The sequence below is a fragment of the Anabrus simplex genome, chromosome 4 (genome assembly GCF_040414725.1).
Source record: "Anabrus simplex isolate iqAnaSimp1 chromosome 4, ASM4041472v1, whole genome shotgun sequence".
Classification (NCBI taxonomy): domain Eukaryota; kingdom Metazoa; phylum Arthropoda; class Insecta; order Orthoptera; family Tettigoniidae; genus Anabrus; species Anabrus simplex.
Window position 1 is genome coordinate 196,745,811 of NC_090268.1, and position 21,825 is coordinate 196,767,635.

The 21,825-nt window shown below is 43.8% G+C and overlaps 1 long non-coding RNA gene across 1 annotated transcript in view; it reads right to left on the reverse strand.

Annotated features, from left to right (window-relative positions):
• Window positions 1–20,601, reverse strand: part of LOC136871752 (uncharacterized) — a 76,184-nt gene extending 55,583 nt beyond the window's left edge. Inside the window, exons 1-2 of the long non-coding RNA XR_010859813.2 lie at window positions 20,279–20,601; window positions 19,437–19,703 (exon numbers count right to left, since the gene is read on the reverse strand). This is a non-coding gene — a long non-coding RNA (uncharacterized lncRNA). The remainder of the gene's footprint in view (window positions 1–19,436; window positions 19,704–20,278) is intronic.
• Window positions 20,602–21,825: the final 1,224 nt, after the last annotated feature.

A 21,825-nucleotide genomic window follows, 5' to 3' on the forward strand; every position in this document is an offset into this window, starting at 1 on the left:
AAACGCGGTCAAAGGCAGTGGAAACTCACTTCAAATACAGTGCCATTTGTACTTACTGTATATCGAAGGCAGAAATCTGTGTCAGTGGTTGCAGGCTGATCCGTTGTCCGACAGCACTGCACTCCGACCGGCCAACTGAACAGAGGAGGGGTGGCCATGGCTCTACCGTGGCTCTACACCTCTGCATTTGGGACATGGAAAGGGGCTGTTCCCCTATCACTGGCTGTAATGAGAATGGTTTTTCCTTTCGCCTGCAGTAAGGCGAATGATGGGACAGTTCCTAGTATATGTCATGGCCACAAAACGTCTCACCTTCACCACAAATCTCCTTGCCTAAGATGACGATGATGCTTATTGTTTAAAGGGGCCTAACATGTAGATCATCTGCCCCCAATTGGTACGAAATGACATTAAATGTAATGAAAAATTAAAAGTCCAAAATCCTCCACTGACCAGAATTCAAAACATGAGGATGAAGAATGAATGGATGGATATGAATTTAAAACAATCAGTGGATCTGACCCGCAATGCCTCATAGTCACAGAAACTGACATAAAACAACAGTATTACTGACCAAGGGACTGCCTCTTTAGCATAATACTAATCGATGATGCTTGTAGTCTAAAGGAGTCAAAAATGCAAGTCATCAGCGATAAGTCGCTAGGAAAGCAGAACCATGGTATTTGTCATGTTGCGGTACTAATCAAATCAAATGTAGGCATAGACTCGCGGTATTCGACACATTATGGTACTACTCACAGGTAATGTAATGCGCACATGTAACATACACCTATGGCGTTTCTCACATTGCAGCGCCATTTACAGGCAACGCAAACCTACCCAATCATTAGGATTTTACAAATTGAAATTGTTGAATTTGAAGTCTCCAACAATATTTAACCCATACACAGTGTTCTCCCTAGGACCTTTCACTGACCACCTGGCTATCATAACCTAGATATCTGCTAGTTACATAATATTTCAAGTTGCTTTACGTTGCACCGACACAGATAGGTCTTATGGCGACGATGGTATAGGAAAGTGCTAGGAGTGGAAAGAAAGCGGCCATGGCCTTAATTAAGGTACAGCCCCAGCATTTACCTGGTGTGAAAACGGGAAACAACAGAAATCATCTTCAGTGCTGCTGACAGTGGGGTTTGAACCCACTATTTCCCGAATGCAAGCTCACAGCTGCGTGCTCCGAACTCACTCAGTTTATGTACCATAATATTAATACATATTTCAGTCACTGAAAACCTTCAACCTGTTTTCCAGTCAGTGACCGGATCAGGGATGAAATGAATGAGGTCCCATCTTGCGGCAAAGATAGGAATTGTGCCGGCTGCCTAATGACAATAATATTTAACCCATCCTAGACAATAGTTCCTTTCCTTTCATTTTTATAGGCAATATTTCTTTCCTTTCATTTTTATTTGCACAGGATAAGGTATTTTATTTTTCCTTTTCTTCCCATTATTCCGTAAATAATGGCTAAGTAGTGCAACTGTAGGAACTGTGGGTGTGGCCAGGCATTAAAGAGTATGAGGGAGGAGTTGGAGAGTTTGAGGGAGATATTTAGGATTCTCTCAGAGGACAGGAAGGAAAGTAGGCCTCCCTCAAATAATGTACAGGATACAGTAGGTGTAAAGGAAGGATGGGAAGGAAATGGGGGAATTGTAGAAGACAGGTGGTCTAATGTTTTAAGGGGAAGGAGATTGCAGGCTAAGGGCCCTGTTCAGGATCAGAATTCAGGACAGATGTCTGTTAGAAATTGGTACAAGTCACTGCAGGTAGAACAACCGAGGGAAGATGAGGACCAGGGAACTGTTGCTGAGATGCGTGGAAGTAGGAGGAAGGGAAAAGGTAGGAAAGGGAAATGTAGTGTAGTGGAAAGGAAAAGACAGGTGGAACAGGCTCATGGGAGGGAGAAAAGGGAGGAGGAAGTAGCTTCTGCAGCAGTAAGAGAAGATAGGGCTGACCAGGAGGGGATGGGATCAAATGAGATTGGTAGGGTTGAGGCTCTGGTCATGGGGGATTCCATCGTTAGACATGTGGGGAATGTGTGTGGAGGAAAGGGAACCAGGGTAGAGTGTTATCCAGGAATTAGGTTGAGGCAGATGTTGAGGAAAGTAGAAGAGAAGGAAGAGGGAAAGGAGAAGGTGGTTGATTGATTGATGATTGGTGTTTAAAGGGGCCTAACATCTAGGTCATCAGCCCCTAATGGTACGAAATGAGACAAAATGAAATGACATATTAAAAGTCTAAAATTCTCCACTGACCAGAATTCAAAAATGTGACAACGAAGAATGAATGGATGGACATGAATTTAAAACAATCAGTGGTTGCGACCCGCAATGTCGCACAGGCACATAAACGGACGTGACAATATCGTATTACTGACCAAGGGACTACTGCTATAGCATAACACTGAATCGCTTATGCGTGCAGTCAAAAGGGGGTCCTAAATCGAAGATATCGGCCCCTCATAACGGTACTGATCGCTATCAAAATAGAACCATGGTAGCTGTCCTGTTACGGTACTAATCAAAAGTAGCAGAGACTTGCGGCATTCCACACATTATTGTACTACTCAGAGCTTATGAAATTCGACATTTAATACAGACCTATGTTTTCCCACTTTGCGGCGCCATTTACAGGCAACGCAAACCTATGGTGTTCATCACAGAAGAGTACTAACCACAGGGACCTCTCCCTATCCCGTGGTGTTCCTCATATAGTGGGTACTAATCATAGGCAAGGCAGAACCATGGTAGCTATCATCCCATGGTCCTGCTCATATGGTGGTACTATTCACAGGTACTGCAAAAGCCGACCGCGCGGTGCTCCTGTGTGCTACTAATCACAAACCAATTTCGTACCTAATGTAGTGGTACTACGCACAAGTAAAAGCAACCCTTGGTGTTCCCCGCGTGATGGCACGAATCAAAAGCAGTTTCATGGTTCCAATTTAAACATCCCTTGGTCGCCCCTTTTAGTCGCCTCTCACGACAGGCAGGGGATACCGTGGGTGTATTATTCGTCTGCCTCCCCCACCCACAGGGGGTGTGTGTTTGGTCCGCGAGAGGTATTTTATTTCCCTCAAGTCCGCCGGCAAGCCGGTTAGGACCCCCCTATCCGCCACCTGGGGCGCGCCACGTGGGAGTATCACCTCTCCCCCTGCTACGCCTGCGTAGCAGGTTCGTGGAGGAGAAGGTGGTAGTGTTTCACGTTGGTACTAACAACGTAAGGCAAGCAGGTATAAGTACCAACATAGTTGGAGATGTGTGGGATCTGGTAAATGCAGCACGGATGAAGTTTAAGGAAGCGGAGATTGTTAATCAGTGGAATACTGTGTAGGAGGGATACTGACTGGAAGGTGATTGGGGATTTAAATGAGACTATGGAGTGGGTATGTGGGAAACTGGGAGTGAGATTTCTAGATCCTAATGGGTGGGTAGGAGACAGGGATCTGCACCCAAATGGCCTTCACTTAAACCACAGTGGTACATATAAGTTAGGAAACTTGTTTAGAAGGGTTATAGGCAGGTACATTCAGGGAAACGGGGTGGCCTAGGGAGCGGTGTTAAGCGAACAGGGAACTGAAAATGAAGTAGGGATGACATAGCTCAACTGCAGAAGCATTGTAAACAAAGGAATCGAATTAAATAATTTAACAGACATATACTTACCAGATATTGTAATAGGAGTTGAATCATGGCTGGGAAATGATATAATGGATGCAGAAATATTCTCACGGAACTGGAGTATGTATTGTAGAGATAGGATAGGAATGGAAGGAGGGGGAGTATTCATTCTGGTGAAAGAAAATTTGTAAGCTACGAAAAAGTTAAGGATGAAAAACATGAAATTCTGGGTGTAAGGCTCTTCTCTAAGGATAATAGGCAACTTGATGTCTTTGGAGTGTACAGACTGGGAAAGGGTAGCGCTGACGCTGATTCAGAATTATTTGATAAGATAATCAGCTATGTTGGTGATGATGATGATGCTTGTTGTTTAAAGGGGCCTAACATCGAGGTCATCGGCCCCTAATGGTACGAAATGAAACGACAAAGTAAAAGTTCTAAATTATCCACTGACCAAAATAAAAAATGCCATGAAGAACGAATGAACAAATGAATGAATGAATGAATGAATGAACATGAATTTAAAACAATCAGTGGATCCGACTCAAAAAACGATCATAGTTAATAGTATTACTGACCAAGGGACCACTTCCAAGGCAAATCGAGGATGCTTGGTGTCTAAAGGGGTCCAAAATACAAGTCAAAGGCCCCTCAGAATGGTACTTATCGCTAGTAATGTAGAACCATGGTATCTGTCCTGTTGCGGCACTAATCAATGGTAGCAGAGACTTGCGGTATTCCACACATTATTGTACTACTCAAAGCTTATGAAATTCGACATTAATACAGACCTATGTTTTTCTCACTTTGCGGCGCCATTCACAGGCAACGCAAACCTATGATGTTCATCACATAAGAGTACTAACCACATGGACCTCTCCCTATCCCGTGGTGTTCCTCATATAGTGGGTACTAATCACAGGTAAGGCAGGTCCATGGTAGCTATCATCCCATGGTCCCGCTCATATGGTGGTACTAATCACAGGTACTGCAAAAGCCGACCGCGCGGTGCTCCTGTGTGCTACTAATCACAAACCTATTTCGTACCTAATATAGTGGTACTATGCACAAGTAAAAGCGACCCTTGGTGTTCTCCGCGTGGTGGTACTAATCACATGTAGTTGCATGGTTCGAATACAACCATCCCTTGGTCGCCCCTTTTAGTCGGCTCTCACGACAGGCAGGGGATACCGTGGGTGTATTATTTGTCTGCCTCCCCCACCCACAGGGGGTGTGTGTTTGGTCCGCGAGAGGTATTTTATTTCCCTCGAGTCCGCCGGCAAGCCGGTTAGGACCCCCCCATCCGCCACCTGGGACGCGCCACGTGGGAGTAGCACCTCTCCCCCTGCTACGCAGGGGAGTGTATATGCAAGGATCTTCAAAAGGCAGAAGTATTCAGTCAGCAGTATGTAAAGATTGTTGGTTACAAGGATAAAGTCCAGATAGGGGACGTAATACTAAAGAAGTATTAAAATTTACCTATGATAACAATAACATTTGGGGGTCAAAGGGGTAGTATGTGGTCCTGTGGGTGCACTTCTTGCTGATGGGAGTGGCAGCTATGTTGGAAATGATATGGAAAGGAATGTGATAGTAGCAGGTGATCTCAATTTACCAAATGTCAATTGGGAAGGTAATGCAAACGACAGGAAGCATGACCAACAAATGGCAAATAAGTTAATATGGGAAAGGCAGCTGATTCAGAAAGTGATGGAACCAACTACAGGGAAGAATATTTTGGATGTGGTGCTGATAAAACCAGATGAGCTCTATAGAGAAACCGAAGTAATAGATGATATTAGTGATCACGAAGCTGTTTTTGTCGTAGTTAAAAATAAATGTGAAAGAAAGGAAGAGATTAAAATGAGGACTATTAGGCAGTACTATATGGCTGATAAAACAGGCATGAGGGAGTTTTTAAAAAGTAACTATGATCACTGAAAAATGGTAAATAAAAATGTAAACAGACTCTGAGATGGGTTTAAAGCAATTGTTGAGGAATGTGAAAATAGGTTTGTTCCTTTAAAGGTGGTAAGGAATGGTAAGGATCCACTATATTATAACAGAGAAGTAAAGAGACTACAAAGGAGGTGAAGACTGGAAAGATATAGAGTTAGAAATGGTTATGGAGATAAGGAGAAATTGAAGGAACTTACTAGGAAATTGAATCTAGCAAAGAAGTCAGCTAAGGATACCATGATGGCAAGCATAATTGGTGGTCATACAAATTTTAGTGAAAAGTGGAAGGGTATGTATAGGTACTTTAAGGCAGAAAGAGGATCAAAGAAGGACATTCCAGGAATCATTAATGAACAAGGGGAGTGTATATGCAAGGATCTTCAAAAGGCAGAAGTATTCAGTCAGCAGTATGTAAAGATTGTTGGTTACAAGGATAAAGTCCAGATAGGGGACGTAATACTAAAGAAGTATTAAAATTTACCTATGATAACAATAACATTTGGGGGTCAAAGGGGTAGTATGTGGTCCTGTGGGTGCACTTCTTGCTGATGGGAGTGTACTAGCAAAACACAGGAAATGCCATCTATTCCTACCAAGTCCGGTACATGCACGTCCACGCCGTGGCCTCTGGGCAACGGGTACATTCTTTAAGGTACACGGCTAAGTCATGTAAGGGCAGAAAGCGAGTTCCCGACGCTTAAATGGGGACCTATCAGCTAAGGGAGACAACCCTAACAGAAAACATCGGTCCTCCAGGATTGCTGGGGGTTGGAGCAAGGCTAACAACCTCGCTCCGGAAAACCAACTGTTGCGAAGCTCCAGAATATGCCTCGGAATGGTGGATTTAATAGACGACGAGCTAAGCTAAAGGCAATGGACTACGCAATTGGTACATGGAATGTACGCACACTTCTACGAGCCGGAGCACTGAAAGTACTGATGCAGAAACTAGAAGTCAACAAAGTGGACATAGCAGCCATACAAGAAACTAGATGGTCAGGAAGGGATGAGATATGGGACACCAAAACCCACACAATATTCAGTAGTGGGAAGCCAAGGAATGCAAAAGAAGGAGGAGTAGCATTTACAGTACGAAAACAAGCTAAAGATGATGTACTACAGTTTTTGGCAGTAAATGAAAGATTGGCAACATTGCATGTTAAAATGCGATTCTACAACTTAACAATCGTAAATGTATATGCACCAACGGAAGACAAGGAACAGATAGTCAAGGATCAGTTCTATGCTGAACTGGAACGAGTGCTAGATTCAATCCCATCGAACGATGCTAAGATGATAATAGGAGACCTAAATGCACAAATTGGGAAGGAGGAGATATATCAAGGAATAATAGGGATCCATAGTTTACATAACACTACTAATGATAATGGACAGAGATTGCTTGACCTTGCTACCAGCAGAAACATGAAAGTGATGTCAACTTGTTTCCCTCATAAAGAGGTACACAAGCAAACATGGATATCGCCGGATGGAAAGACCTGTAATCAAATAGACCATGTAATAATGGAGAAAAGATGGGCATCCAATATCATGGATGTCAGATCATTCAGAGGAACAAGTTGTGGCTCCGACCACTTTCTAGTTAAGGCAATCTTAAGGTGCCGCATTATGAAAACAAGAAAGGAAGGAATGAGTAGGATAGAAAAGTAAAATACTTGTGAACTGAAGAATAAGGAAGTATCAGAAAGATACGGGGAAAGAATGGCAGAAGTGCTGGTAGAGAAATATAATAAGGACCAAACAGCAACGGTCGAGACCAAATGGACTGCTCTGAAGGAAAGCGTTAAGGCCGTGGCAAAGGACACACTAGACATTGTACCCAAAAGGAACACAAAGGAATGGTTTGATGAGGAATGCCAAAAAGCCATAGAAGAAAGGGATAAAGCATATAAAGCATACCTAGAGAGACCAACAAGGGTGAAGAAACAAGAGGTTGAAAACCAGAATAAAGAAGTAAGGAATGTACGTCGAAGAAAGAAGAGAAGAAAATTAAATGAGAAAATGGCTAGAATAGTGGAGGAATTTAAAGAAGATAATAGCTACATGGCTTACAGAGAAGTTAAGGAAGTGAAAGAAGGATTCAAGGCAAGAACAAACATGTGTAAGGACAGAAATGGACAGCTTTTGGGAGATAAAAAAGGGATCCAAGATAGATGGAAGGAATATTTCCAACACCTCCTGAACCCAGTAGAAATGAAAGAGAAAACACCAACTACCTCAAGGAAGAATACTGAGACAAATGAATCAGAAGTCACAGCACCATCTATGCAAGAAGTGATAGAAGCCATACAGCAACTGAAAAACAATAAATCACCAGGTATCGATGATGATGATGATGATGCTTGTTGTTTTAAGGGGCCTAACATCGAAGGTCATCGGCCCCTAATGGAACAAAATGAAGGACATGAGATATGAAGTTAAAATTTTAAAAAAGTATCCACTGACTAGAGTTAAAAAAGAATGGTAATGAAGAAAAATGAGGGTGAGATTAAAACAGTCAGTGGATCTAATACGCAATGCCTTATGTTCTATTAAAATAACAGAAAGTACAGGAAATCGAAGGAATAAGGCATCGCCCAGTAATACAGATATTAACACATAATATACGTTAGACGTTAAAATAACACATTAAAATGCGCAACACAAACTAAAATGGAGTCGATGAGATAAAAGCGCAACTGACATAAACAACACTAGAACAAAGGACATCATCACACACGATAAAACAGACCGCTATCCCTCATAAAGCGGATGACGAGGTCTGCTGACTGCTCGTCATCGCGCAAGATAAGGGAGATAGTACTCGGAAGGTTAATACTATGGCGCAGATCGACCAGGTCCACGCACTCCGTAAGGATGTGTACCACGGTAAGATGGTCGCCGCAGGTACATACCGGAGGGGGTTCTCCTTTCAGTAGATGGGAGTGCATCAAGATACCGTGGCCGATCCGAAGGCGACATAATACCACGGCTTCCCTCCGCGAAGCCTGAAGGGAAGTCATCCATACCTTCGTTGTTCCTTTTATCGCTCTCAGCTTATTGGGAAGTGGGATGGCCTGCCACTCCATCTCCCAATGAGACATAACCAGATGTCTCAGCTGAGAGCGAATATCACTTGCTGGAACCTTGAAAGGCAACGGGGGCAGTGTAACTGCCTCCTTGGCAGCCTGATCCGCTAACTCGTTTCCCTCTATGCCCATGTGGCTGGGGAGCCACACGAACGTAATTCTGGTGCCGGCATCCGAACACCCGGCCAGCAGGTCCTGGATCCGCTGCACCAGAGGGTGTCGAGGGAAACAGGTATCAATAGACTGAAGCGAACTCAAGGAGTCAGTACACACGAGAAAGTGTCGGCGCACATTGTCTAGTGAGTACCGCAGAGCCTCACAGATAGCATAGAGCTCTGCCGTGTACACACTACAGGTGTCAGGGAGAGCAAAAAGAAACCGATCATTGTCGACAACGAACGCACAGCCCACCTTCGTATCTGTCCTTGAACCATCCGTGTAAACGACGACCGAACCTGGATAGCGGCCAAGAACGGACAGGTAGATCCTCCGATAAATCGAAGGGTCCGTGTCTCCTTTCGGGCCAGTGTGCAAATCCAGGATGATTTCAGGTCGTCGTACAACCCACGGAGGTACCCCACTTGGTTGTCTGACAAGGCAAGGAATCGAAGGTACGTCAAACAATTCATAACTGCTATCCAAGCGTATCCCAACCGGCCGCGTCGCACGAGGATGAGCAACGTACAACAAACGGCTGCCATTGTTGAATACACAGGGATAGCTCGGATGAAGTGGCATCTGTCGCAAATTTGCAGCATACGTAAGTAGTAGTTGCTGGCGCCTCAGGTGTAAAGGCGGCACACCAGACTCAGCGAGCAGGCTAGCGATGGGGCTAGTACGAAAAGCTCCCGTCGCCAACCTAACCCCGCTGTGGTGGATACTGTTCAGCTTCGCAAGAACGCTTGGCCTTGCGGAGCCATATGCTGCACTGCCGTAGTCTAACCGAGATAAAATGTGTGCCCGATAGAATCGCAGGAGCACCACGCGGTCAGCTCCCCAATTAGTGCTGCTAAGAAACTTCAAGAGGTTAAGCCTCTTGGTGCATTGCACTTTTAGCTCCCGCACGTGTGGCTCCCACGATAATTTACTGTCAAAAAGGAGCCCAAGAAATCGGTAGGTGTCAACAACTGGAAGAACGACATTACCTAGATAAAGCTCAGGATGAGGGTGAAGTGTACATTGACGACAAAAGTGGACAACGGAGGTCTTTGCAGCAGAAAACCGAAAGCCATGTTCTAAGGTCCACTTCTCCACCCTCCTAATAGCTTGCTGTAACTGTCGCTCTGCGACTGCCATACTGCACGAGCTATAGTGCAGAACAAAATCATCCACATATAGGGACGGTATTACGGCTGGACCAGCAGCAGCGACAATACCGTTTATGGCAATCGCGAACAGAGTGACACTAAGAACCGATCCCTGTGGGACTCCATTTTCTTGAACGTGGTATTGCGAATATGTCCTACCTACTCGGACACGGAATAGACGGAGGGACAAAAAATTCGCAATAAATACCGGCAAGTTACCTCGGAATCTCCATTGATGCAGGACTGAAAGGATGCCATATCGCCAGGTAGTGTCGTAGGCCTTCTCCAAGTCAAAGAAGACAGCTACCAAGTGCTGTTTGCGGAGAAACGCATCCTGGATAGAGCTCTCCAGGCGTACCAAGTGGTCTGTGGTGGATCGAGCGGCTCGAAATCCACATTGGTACTCGGACAAGAGTCCTTGTTTCTCCAGACACCACACGAGTCTGCGATTTACCATCCTCTCAAATAGCTTACACAGGCAATTTGTAAGACAAATCGGTCTGTAACTTCCTGCATACTTAGGATCTTTGTCAGGCTTGAGGACAGGGATGACTATGCCCTCTCGCCACTGAGACGGAAAATCACCCTCTGTCCAGATTCGGTTGAACACACGAAGGAGATATAGTAAACTATCATCACTAAGGTGTTTCAACATCTGGTTATGGATGTTGTCCGGTCCAGGAGACGTGTCCTTGCAAAGCGCTAAGGCGCTGCGAAGTTCCCACTATGTAAAGGGCACGTTGTAGTCCTCTGAAGCTTGGGTGGCAAAACTAAGGTGATGACGTTCTGCCTCCCGCTTCAGAGGGAGGAAATCAGGATTGTAATTCCCGGAGCCAGAGACATCCGCGAAATGACTAGCGAAATGGTTAGCAATCGCGAGGGGATCAGTGGCGACACTACCTGCAATGGAAATTCCCGGTACAGCAGATGATCCTTGAATACCCGAAATTCGTCGAAGTTTCGTCCACACTTGAGATGATGGAGTATGAGACGTCATGGACGACACATATCTCTCCCATGAAGCCTTCTTACTTTGTCGAATAAGAACTCGCGCCTTAGCGCGGAGTTTCTTAAATGTTACCAAGTTGGCCACAGTAGGCTGTTTACGGTAACGCTTATGAGCGCGACGGCGTTCTTTGATGGCTGCTGCTATTTCATCGTTCCACCAAGGAACGAGTTTTCGGCGAGGAGTCCCCGAGAAAAACGGAATGGACTCCTCAGCAGCAGCAAGAATAACTTGGGTGATGTAAGTTATTTCCTCGCCGACGGTCCGCCTGACATCATCGCTAAAGACAGCTAGTGATGTGTACTTTGGCCAATCAGCATGTTTAAGAATCCATCGAGGGGGAGCCTCGACGGGTTTATGATTCAACAAAGTAAGAACGATGGGAAAATGGTCACTGTCACAGAGATCATCGTGTGCATTCCACCGAAACAGTGGAACCAACGTTCGGCTGCATAGACTAACGTCTATGCGAGAATATGTGCCGTAACGTACACTAAAGTGAGTTGGTTCCCCTGTGTTCAAAATACATAAATCCAGATCTGATAGGAGTGCTTCCAGCTCTCTTCCTCGGGGGCAAGGCGTCTCAGAGCCCCATATGGGGTGATGGGCATTAAAATCGCCCAATAAGAGGAAGGGTGGTGGAAGCTGATCTATAAGATCAGCGACATCATTGATGTTCAGATGCTGGCCGGGTGGAAGATAAACATTACACACTGTTGCTATGACAGGCAGCGAGACGCGAACAGCTACAGCCTCAAGAGGGGTTTTTAATGGAACCTCTTCGCTGTAGCTATCAGAACGTACAAAAATGCCAACGCCTCCGGAAGCCCGGTGAGCATAGTATCGTTCTGTCGAGTATAGTTTGAAATTCCTCAAGACGGTGTGATGACCAGGTCGGAAATTGGTCTCCTGAATACAGACTATACTCGCTGCGTATTCACTAATAAGCTGACGTAACTCAGCAAGATGCCTGTCATAACCGTTACAATTCCACTGTAACAGTGCCATAGTGTGGACTATAAAAGGAGTGTTAGGTTATGAGCGACAAAATGCTCGTAAGCCTAAACACTATCTAGTTCTACATCCGTAGATGTAGAGGACGGCGCGACATCCATCCCGTCATCAAAAGATGGCAGGGGTGCCGCCCAGAACTTCGACGCTTTTCGGGCGCGAGGGGGTCCCCTACGAGGAGAGCGCGCAGGTTTGGGAGCAGGAGTGCCTCCCGGCGCAGACTCATATCCCCCAGATGGAGGGCATGACTTCTCCTTCGCAGGGGAAGTCCGAGAGCGCTCAGGATGAGCGCTCTTCTTCCCCTTTTTCTCTTCAAGTTTAGACGGGCTGGGAGGTCCCCCCCTTCGAGCTTTGACTATGTGCGACGTTGCTGGGAGCAGCAACAGTCGCCTTGGGCACAGCGGTCTGGACAGGTGTCTTGGTCGTAAATGACGAACCTGGAAGACTCTGAGCTATCAAGCTATAGTCGAGTGTACGGGCAGGTGTATTCATAGAATGAAACTTACGGCGCGCTTCCTGGTAGGAAAGACCATCCAGGGTCTTGATCTCCTGGATCTTCTTCTCACTCAGGTATGTCGGACAATTCCGATCCCGAGGAGAATGAAAACCGGAGCAGTTAGTACACTTGTATGGAGTTGTGCACTCCTCCGCGCCGTGAGCTACTCGTCCACATGTACCACATACAGCCTGATTCGAACAGCGAGATACCATATGTCCGAATCGCTGGCATTGATAGCATCGCATAGGAGGCGGGATGTACGGCCTCACATCGCAACGATAAGTTGTTACCTTGACTTTCTCTGGTAACACTGACAACTTGAAAGAGACAATGAAGGCACCAGTGGCAACGTCTTCACCGTTGACCTTGCGCGTAATGCGCCGGACGTGTTACACGCCACGGTTCTTCATGTCTTCCATCAACTCGTCGTCAGTGTTCAAAATAAGGTCGCGGTGAAAGATGACTCCGCGAACCAGGTTCAAGGACTTATGCTCCTCCACTTTGACGGGGATTTCGCCAAAGTGCTCGCACTTAAGCAACTGATCAGCTTGCAGTGCTGTACGAGTCTTCATAAGCAAACTACCGTTGCGCATTTTCTTAAGTTCCTCCAGTTCGCCATAGACGCCTTCGATGTGCCGACTAAAAAGGATCGACTTCACCAGCTTAAAATCGTTCCCATCGGTTCTGGTAGCGACCAGAAACCTAGGGAAGCTGGATCCCATTCCTTCACGCTGCGCATGTTCCCAAGGAGTTGAACCTCTCAGGGAAGCAAAAGTTAAAGACTTAGGTGGGGGACCACCTTTAGAGAGCAGACTTCGTTTGGAAGCCATGCCCGATAGCATCCTCCCCGAATGCCACCCACTCCGATCAGGGGTCTCTGTAGCCAAACCAAGCAGCCAAGGCAATACCCACCTGGTCATAGCAGGTACTGCCCGGGGTCCGATGTTGGACGATGCCTAATACGGCATGACTGAGGCAATGAGTACTAAGACTCCCTTCCTCCAGTCACCCGCAATAGCATGTACCCCATAGCGTTTACAGAGCACTAAATATAGAGAAAAAAATAAAAATAATTAATATTAATATGTCCTTCTGGCATTCGGCTGTGCGGGGACCTGTGTTGTCAGGCGGATACCACTGCCAAGGTACATGGCGCTCCCACCACGCAATGGTCCTGGGTGGACAGTTGCGGGCTTTTGGGCGTAATCGCACACGTAAGAGGCCCATCTCCGGGCAGCACACACATCAAAATTTCGAATGGTCTACATCTGACCCTCGGAAAAATAATAATAAAATAAAGAGGGGACCATGGCCACATGACCCTTTAAGTCGCCTTCTACGACAGGCAGGGATTACCTGTGAATGTACTCGACCCCTCCCATCCACAGGAGGCCCAACACGTTATACCAAACCGCAATCCATGTCCGCGCCTAGGTCGCCCCTTTTAGTCGACTCATACGACAGGCAGGGGGTACCGCGGGTGTATTCTACATGTGCGTCCCCCACCCGCAGGGGGTAGTGTGTTTGGTCCACGAGAGGTATTTTATTTCCCTCAAGTCCGCCGGCAAGCCGGTTAGGACCCCCCTATCCGCCACCTGGGACGCGCCACGTGGGAGTATCACCTCTCCCCCTGCTACGCCATCGTAGTAGGTTCGTGGGCACCAGGTATCGATGGAATCCCTGCAGAGTTGTGGAAATACGGAGGAACCACACTACAAGAAGCTATATATGATCTAATTGTGAGTGTGTGGAATACAGAAGAAATGCCTGAAGACTGGCGCAAAGGCATCATATGCCCAATATACAAGAAAGGGGATAAGTTGGTATGTAGCAATTATAGAGGGATCACACTGCTGTGTACAGTATATAAGCTGTTCACTTCCATTTTGAAGAAGAGACTAGAACCCCTGGTGGAAGAAATTCTAGGAGAATACCAGGCAGGGTTCCGGAAGGGAAGATCCACTATTGATCAGATATTTACTGTGAAACAAGTGTTGGAGAAGTGTTGGGAACGGGGCATAGATGTGGTACAGATGTTTATCGACTTTCAACAAGCATACGACTCTATTGACAGGGATAAATTAATGGAGGTATTAAGAGAGTTCAAGATACCAGAAAAGCTGGTGCGACTGGTGGAATTGACTATGAGAAATACGATGGTGGGAGTGAAAATTCAGACTGAAGTAGGCAGCTTCTTCGAAGTGAATCAGGGATTGAAGCAAGGAGATGGCTTAGCACCAATTCTATTTAACCTGGCACTAGAGTCAGTGATTAGAAAGTTAAGGGTGGACACCAGTGGAACACTTCTGTACAAAACAGCTCAACTAGTTGGATATGCTGATGACATAAATTTGATGGGAAGAACAACAAGGACAGTTAAAGAAACATTTGAAGACTTGAATAGGGAAGACAAAGAGATTGGACTTAAGATCAATGAACAGAAGACGAAGGTAATGGTGCAGGCTCGGAGAAGGAAGTATACAAATGACCAACTTGTCCCTGAAGGATCCAAAGTGGAGGTGGTGGATGAATTTAAATATCTTGGTGTACATCTGAGCAACAAGAATGAGGAAATGGTGGAAATACAGGCAAGAATTCAAGCTGCCAACAGAGCATACTTTGCAGTACTACCACTTTTCAGAAGTAGAGATATAAATCAGAGCTTAAAAGTTATGCTATACAAAACCCTCATTCGCAGTATAGTGATGTATGGAAGTGATACGTGGACCCTCCCAAAGAAAGCCGTGGAGAAGATAGATTCCTTCGAAAGGAAAATCCTGAGGAGAATTTATGGACCCATATGCGTACAAGGGGAGTGGAGAATTAGATATAACAATGAACTATATTCCCTGTATGGGGAGGCACCCCTGTCGCATGCCATTCGAATGAAGAGACTTAAATGGGCAGGTCATCTAATTAGGATGGAAGAACACCGAATCCCAAAGAAGGTATTCTTAGGAGACTTTGGAGGAGGAAGGCCTGTGGGAAGGCCACGTAACAGATGGGAAGATGGTGTACATCAGGACGCAGCACATATCCTCAAGATCCGGAATTGGAGAGTAGCTGCACGAGATCGACAAGTTTGGCGGAGAGCAACTGGGGAGGCCATGACCCGAAAACGGGCCGTCGCGCCATAGGAGGAGGAACAATAACATTTACAGTAAGATACAAAAGTTGAAAACTAGAAAAGCAGCTGGAATTGATAAGATTTCGATATACTAAAGGCAATGGGTTGGGATATAGTACCATATCTGAAATACTTATTTGATTATTGTTTGACTGAAGGAGCTATACCAAATGAATGGAGAGTTGCTACAGTAGCCCCTGTGTATAAAGGAAAGGGTGATAGACATAAAGCTGAAAATTACAGGCCAGTCAGTTTGACAAGCATTGTATGTAAGCTTTAGGAAAGCATTCTTTCTGATTATATTAGACATGTTTGCAAAATTAATAACTGGTTTGACAGAAGGCAGTTTGGGTTTAGGAAAGGTTACTTGACTGAAGCTCAGCTTGTAGGATTTCAGCAAGATATAGCAGATATCCCGGATTCAGGAGGCCAAATTGACTGTATTGCGATTGACCTATCTAAGGCATTTGATAGGGTAGATCATGGAAGACTACTGGCAAAAATGAGTGCAAATGGACTAGAAAAAAGAGTGACTGAATGGGTGGCTATATTTCTAGAAAATAGAACTCAGAGAATTAGAGTAGGCAAAGCTTTATCTGACCCTGTAATCATTAAGAGGGGAATTCCTCAAGGCAGTATTATTGGACCTTTATGTTTTCTTATATATATATATATATATATATATATCACTGATATGTGTAAAGAAGTGTAATCAGAGATAAGGCTGTTTGCAGATGATGTTATTCTGTACAGAGTAATAAATAAGTTACAAGATTGTGAGCAGCCGCAGGGTGACCTTGATAGTGTTGTGAGATGGACGGTGGGCAATGGTATGATGATAAACGGGGTTAAAAGTCAGGTTGTGAGTTTCACAAATAGGAAAAGTCCTCTCAGTTTTAATTACTGCATTGATGGGGTGAAAGTTCCTTTTGGGGATCATTGTAAGTACCTAGGTGTTAATATAAGAAAAGATCTTCATTGGGGTAATCACATAAATAAGATTGTTAATAACGGGTACAGAGCTCTGCACATGGTTATGAGGGTATTTAGGGGTTGTAGTAAGGATGTAAAGGAGCTCTGGTAAGACCCCAACTAGAGTATGGTTCCAGTGTATGGGATCCTCACCAGGATTACTTGATTTAAGAACTGGAAAAAATCCAAAGAAAAGCAGCTCGATTTGTTCTGGGCGATTTCCGACAAAAGAGTGGCGTTACAAAAATGTTGCAAAGTTTGGGCTGGGAAGATTTGGGAGAAAGAAGACAAGCTGCTCAATTAAATGGTATGTTCCGAGCTGTCAGTGGAGAGATGGCGTGGAAGGACATCAGTAGATGAATAAGTTTGAGCGGCGTCTTTAAAAGTAGGAAACATCACAATATGAAGATAAAGTTGGAATTCAAGAGGACAAATTGGGGCAAATATTCGTTTATAGGAAGGTGAGTTAGGGATTGGAATAACTTACCGAGGGAAATGTTCAATAATTTTCCAATTTCTTTGCGATCATTTAAGAAAAGGCTAGGAAAATAACAGATAGGGAATCTGCCACCTGGGCGACTGCCCTAAATGCAGATCAGTAGTGACTGACTATATTGACTGACAGATGAAATGATAGTGGAGAGTGTTGCTGGAATTAAAGATGACAGGAAAAACCAGAGTACCCGGAGAAAAACCTGTCCAGCCTCCACTTTGTCCAGCACGAATCTCACATGGAGTGACCGGGATTTGAACCACGGAACCAAGCGGTGAGAGGCCAGCATGCTGCCGCCTCAGCTATGGAGGGTACACATACAGTATTTCAGTCATTGTGTGTTCCAAATTAAAAGGTAAATAGTGCAAAACTGTTTATTTAAATGAAAAATCTTCATTATTGTCAGCATAATTGCGCGAGTTAAATCAGAGTTCAGCTTATCACATAGTGTCGTGCATGAACGGCGTCTGGATTAGCGTGGAATCGCATGCGAACGCTCGATTCCATGTGACGAAACAAAACCCGTCTGGCTCTCCACACCAACCGAGTTATTATGAACAAGCAGTAGAACACTAGAAGTTCAAACTACTCTGTTACGTCTTCTTCGTAATAACACTAAAGTAGTTCATTTTTGCAGTTAATGTTTACCTGTCTAATGTTATTTTTAATGGCCTGAGCGGAATAAGGTGAAATTTTATCATATTTATTTTTTACGTAATATTCCCCGGCTACTCATTCCTGCTGTTTGTGGGATCCTGGAAGCAACACACTTGCCACAATTTCCAAGCCAATTTTCTGCTATGCACGAATGACATCCTTTATCAAAACTTTCAAGTTTCTCAGTGGGTACAGTGGCTCTGCAGAATAAGTAAGCAACAGGTTGCTTCCATTTTCTGAGGAGAACTCTAACCATGAATATCAAGGCATGATCAGCAAATCTGTTGGTACGTCCTAGGTGTCCATAGTCTTTGTACCCAACAACTTAATCCAAAGTCACATTGTAATGAAGTCCAGCAGACAAAGAAACTTCATTAAGAATGAGGGACCAAACTTTTTTATCACTAGCCTACTCACAGTTCTGACTCGAGATTCTAACACTGAAGAAAGCCTTGCCAATGCCTGTAGGAAATGAAAAGGAATTAAGCATTTTGGTAAGGGTTCAACAGTATCACTACTGGGAGTGAAATAGAAGCAGCAATACTACAAGTGGTAGTAACAGTGGTAGACTAAAGAGTGGAGACGGTGGGAGCAGCAACACCAGAACTCGTAGCAGATCAAAGACCTGACCGAGGACCAGACCCATGTTGAGGCACATATATATGGGGGCGGAAAAAAATCACTAAGGTATGAATTTTTTCCTTCCCTACTACAGTGAATGCAGGGTATTGATTTTCAAATCTCATTACATTATCATTCATTCATAAACATCTATGGTTATTATGGTCCTCCTACAGTTCTTAAGGTAGGAAAAACAGGAACAAAATTACATTGACCACATTGTCCACCTAAATTTGTTAAGCAATTGATTGTATTGAGGGATATTAAAGGACTGATTTTGCTCTGTTCATGTTTGGTTGAAATTAATGAAGAAAATCTTACTGTTATTGCAAATTTGATATTCACTGACTCCAAAAGTAAATCCCTGCATGCTGAGAGGAACACGTACAAAAATTTAAAAAGGTATATTCAAATGTTCGGAATTTCAGCTACACTCTGCCTGAGATGTACATCGTCGCCATAAGACCTATCTGTGTCGGTGCAAAGTAAAGCAACTTGTGATATAGATGTTGATTTCCATAGGGAACCTGAAATATTTGTCCCGAATGAGTAAATTTATAATATATCATTTGATGGCCAGGCAGGCATCAATTTGTGGTAATGAGACAAAGTCTCTCATAGTGCATTAGCACTGCCGGTGGCTCTAAATAGCCTACGCAGTGACCTCCACGGTATGCACTAGCCATGCGTCTTGGTGGGTATACTATTTACCAACTGATGAGCCTAACTTAGCACACTGGGGCGAAACGCTGGCAACCAGGAATGAGATAGCTGGAAAATTTATAATGTCCAGTATGGTAAAGCAACTTGCAAAAAAAAAAAAAAAAAAAAAAAAGAGATGTACAAATTTCAACTTATTAGGTAAGACAAGACTAGGAATGACGGGCATTACAGTAACTTTCATTATGAGAAGCGAGATTCACCCTCGTCTGCCATTGATGAATTTACCATAAATACCTCTGGTGAGCAATTTGAAATGAAACACAGAAAAATTGCATAGGTCACATTACTGTGAACATTAATAATATTAATAATGATAATAATTGCTTACTTCTATCTGGGACAGTATCTTTGATAGAGGTCCTGGATAGCTGGAGTGGCGAAAATGTCTCAAACACATAGTGCGGTTCCTCGGCTGCTCTGAAGAAAGCTGCCGCAACCTCCGGATTCCCACAATGTCCAGCCACTCTTTGCAATATCACGTCTAGGAACAGAGAAATGTTGTCGGGGGGCGTAGTGAAATAAGATAAGTTTCTCTGCTGCCGGAGCTCTTCACTATCAGTATAATCCCACAAATTTGGCACTTTCCATGCATGGTCTGAGGCATAAAAAGAAGAAGAAAATAATTAAGGGCAATGTCGTTAGTTTATATTTTTACTGCTAATTTCAATACCAACAAAATGATAGTGGCTTTTCAGAAATAATATAACATTACATCAACTGAATTTAATTAAATTAAGAATTTATTTCAGCCGAAGGCCATAACGTGACAAATATGTATGATACACATGTTATTGTTATTAATAACAACCACCACACAAAAATATATATATATATATTTGGGAACAGAAACAGCTATCAATCATCAACTTAATAACTTATTAATACATAACCTCCTGTGGCCTAGTGTCCTTTTAGGGCACTGTTTAAAAATAGAATCAAATATTCCGCAAAAAATATTTTAAACAATAAACAATAGGCAGAAAAGTTGGTGTTCTAATTTACTGTATAGTACGCGCACCTTTTCTTGAGCCCGAATCTCCATAGTAACGAATGGGAACCAGGGCTCAAGAAAAGGTGCGCGTACTTGAATTTCATTGCCATTGGTGCGATATGCTTTTCATATTCTGGCCTCAGGAGGTTAATAAAACAAGCATAATAATAAATTCTTACCTCAAATATCTTCTACTTCTTCAAACAAGAAATTTCACCCAGAATTTCACCGAAAAACACTTGAAGAGCATGAAAACGAAAATATGAAAATAATCAAGAAGATTAACAAAGAGGACGTGGTCATCAAAGTAATAATTACGAATTTATTTCAGCCGAAAAGCCATAACGTGACATAATATGTATGATAAACATGTTATTGTTATCAATAACATACTCGCATATAGTGAAATTGAAATTAAAGACGGGTTGGCAAGTTCAAAATACATAATACATAGTACAAACTATCACAGTTATTAATACTGTATTTGGTTGAGCTCTGTACCGTACCCTGTAACAAACTAACAACACTTCTTTTTATAGCATTTGTTTGTGTTGATAGAATATTCGTAGGTTGGTATCATGAGAAGTTAACTTGGTTGAGTTAACGATGAAGATTAAGGATGAAGCAGAGGAGTATGTTTGTGCTCGTAAAGAATTATTAAATTATTATTCTAACTGGATAGTAGATTTGGAAAATCGTTTAGTTTCGCCTATAAGATGTGGCATCGAGGGTGGACATTAAAGTTCTTTTATATTCAGTTAGTGGAGGTTAGTACTGTTAATTTTCGTATGAACTATGAAGGTTAAGTGAAGCCCGGGTTATGCGTTGTATGTGTGAAAATGTTAATGCAGGTAATGAAATTTGGGAGCTTGTAAGCGACTGTGACTTATAATGTGATATTACATCCATCAAAAACATTAGTATGTACCGGTATATTAACTATTAGGCTCTGTAAGAGTGTGAGTGAGGCAAAAGACACTTGTTGGTAGAGGAATGTTATGGTCAATTAGTGCTTGGAAAAAACCTTTCCGTTGGTTGGAGTAGTTACGACATTGGAATATTATACTACCGTATATGGTGGATGGTGCCACGAGTTTGCTGACAGGAGCAGGTATCTGTGTCGCTGATGTGAAATCTGTACTTATATTCGGGCGTTAGCGCATGATTGAATCTTAAGCGGTTTATAGTGGTAATATGTCTCCTTGAGTATTTGCCCTTAATGAACCAGGGGGCTCGTTGAAGCTTCGGTTGTAGTTGGTAATAAGATTTACCCTCGTTTTCGCGGAATCTTTCCAGAGGAAAGCCCGTTTTTGGAGTACCGTATCTTCTGTTTGATAGTGAGGGAATAATCCATGTGCTGAATGGCGAGTTGATAAGCAAGTCCTGTACATGTGACTGCCGCTTTTGCTGACCTAGCGACATGAATGTTACCGGGTATATTACAATGACTATCCATTATAATCAATCACTACTGATCTGCATTTAGGGCAGTCGCCCAGGTGGCAGATTCCCTATCTGTTGCTTTCCTCAGCCTTTTCTTAAATGATTGCAAATAAATTGGAAATGTATTGGACATCTCCCTTGGCGAGAAGTACGCCATTCTACGGTACATTTCATCCGCACTACACCAGGACCACCTGTCTCTTGCCGAGCTCGTCGTCTCGCCCCGGATCGTCTCCAGATCGCTAAGAAGGAGTTTGATGCCATGCTTTTGGAAGGTACAGCA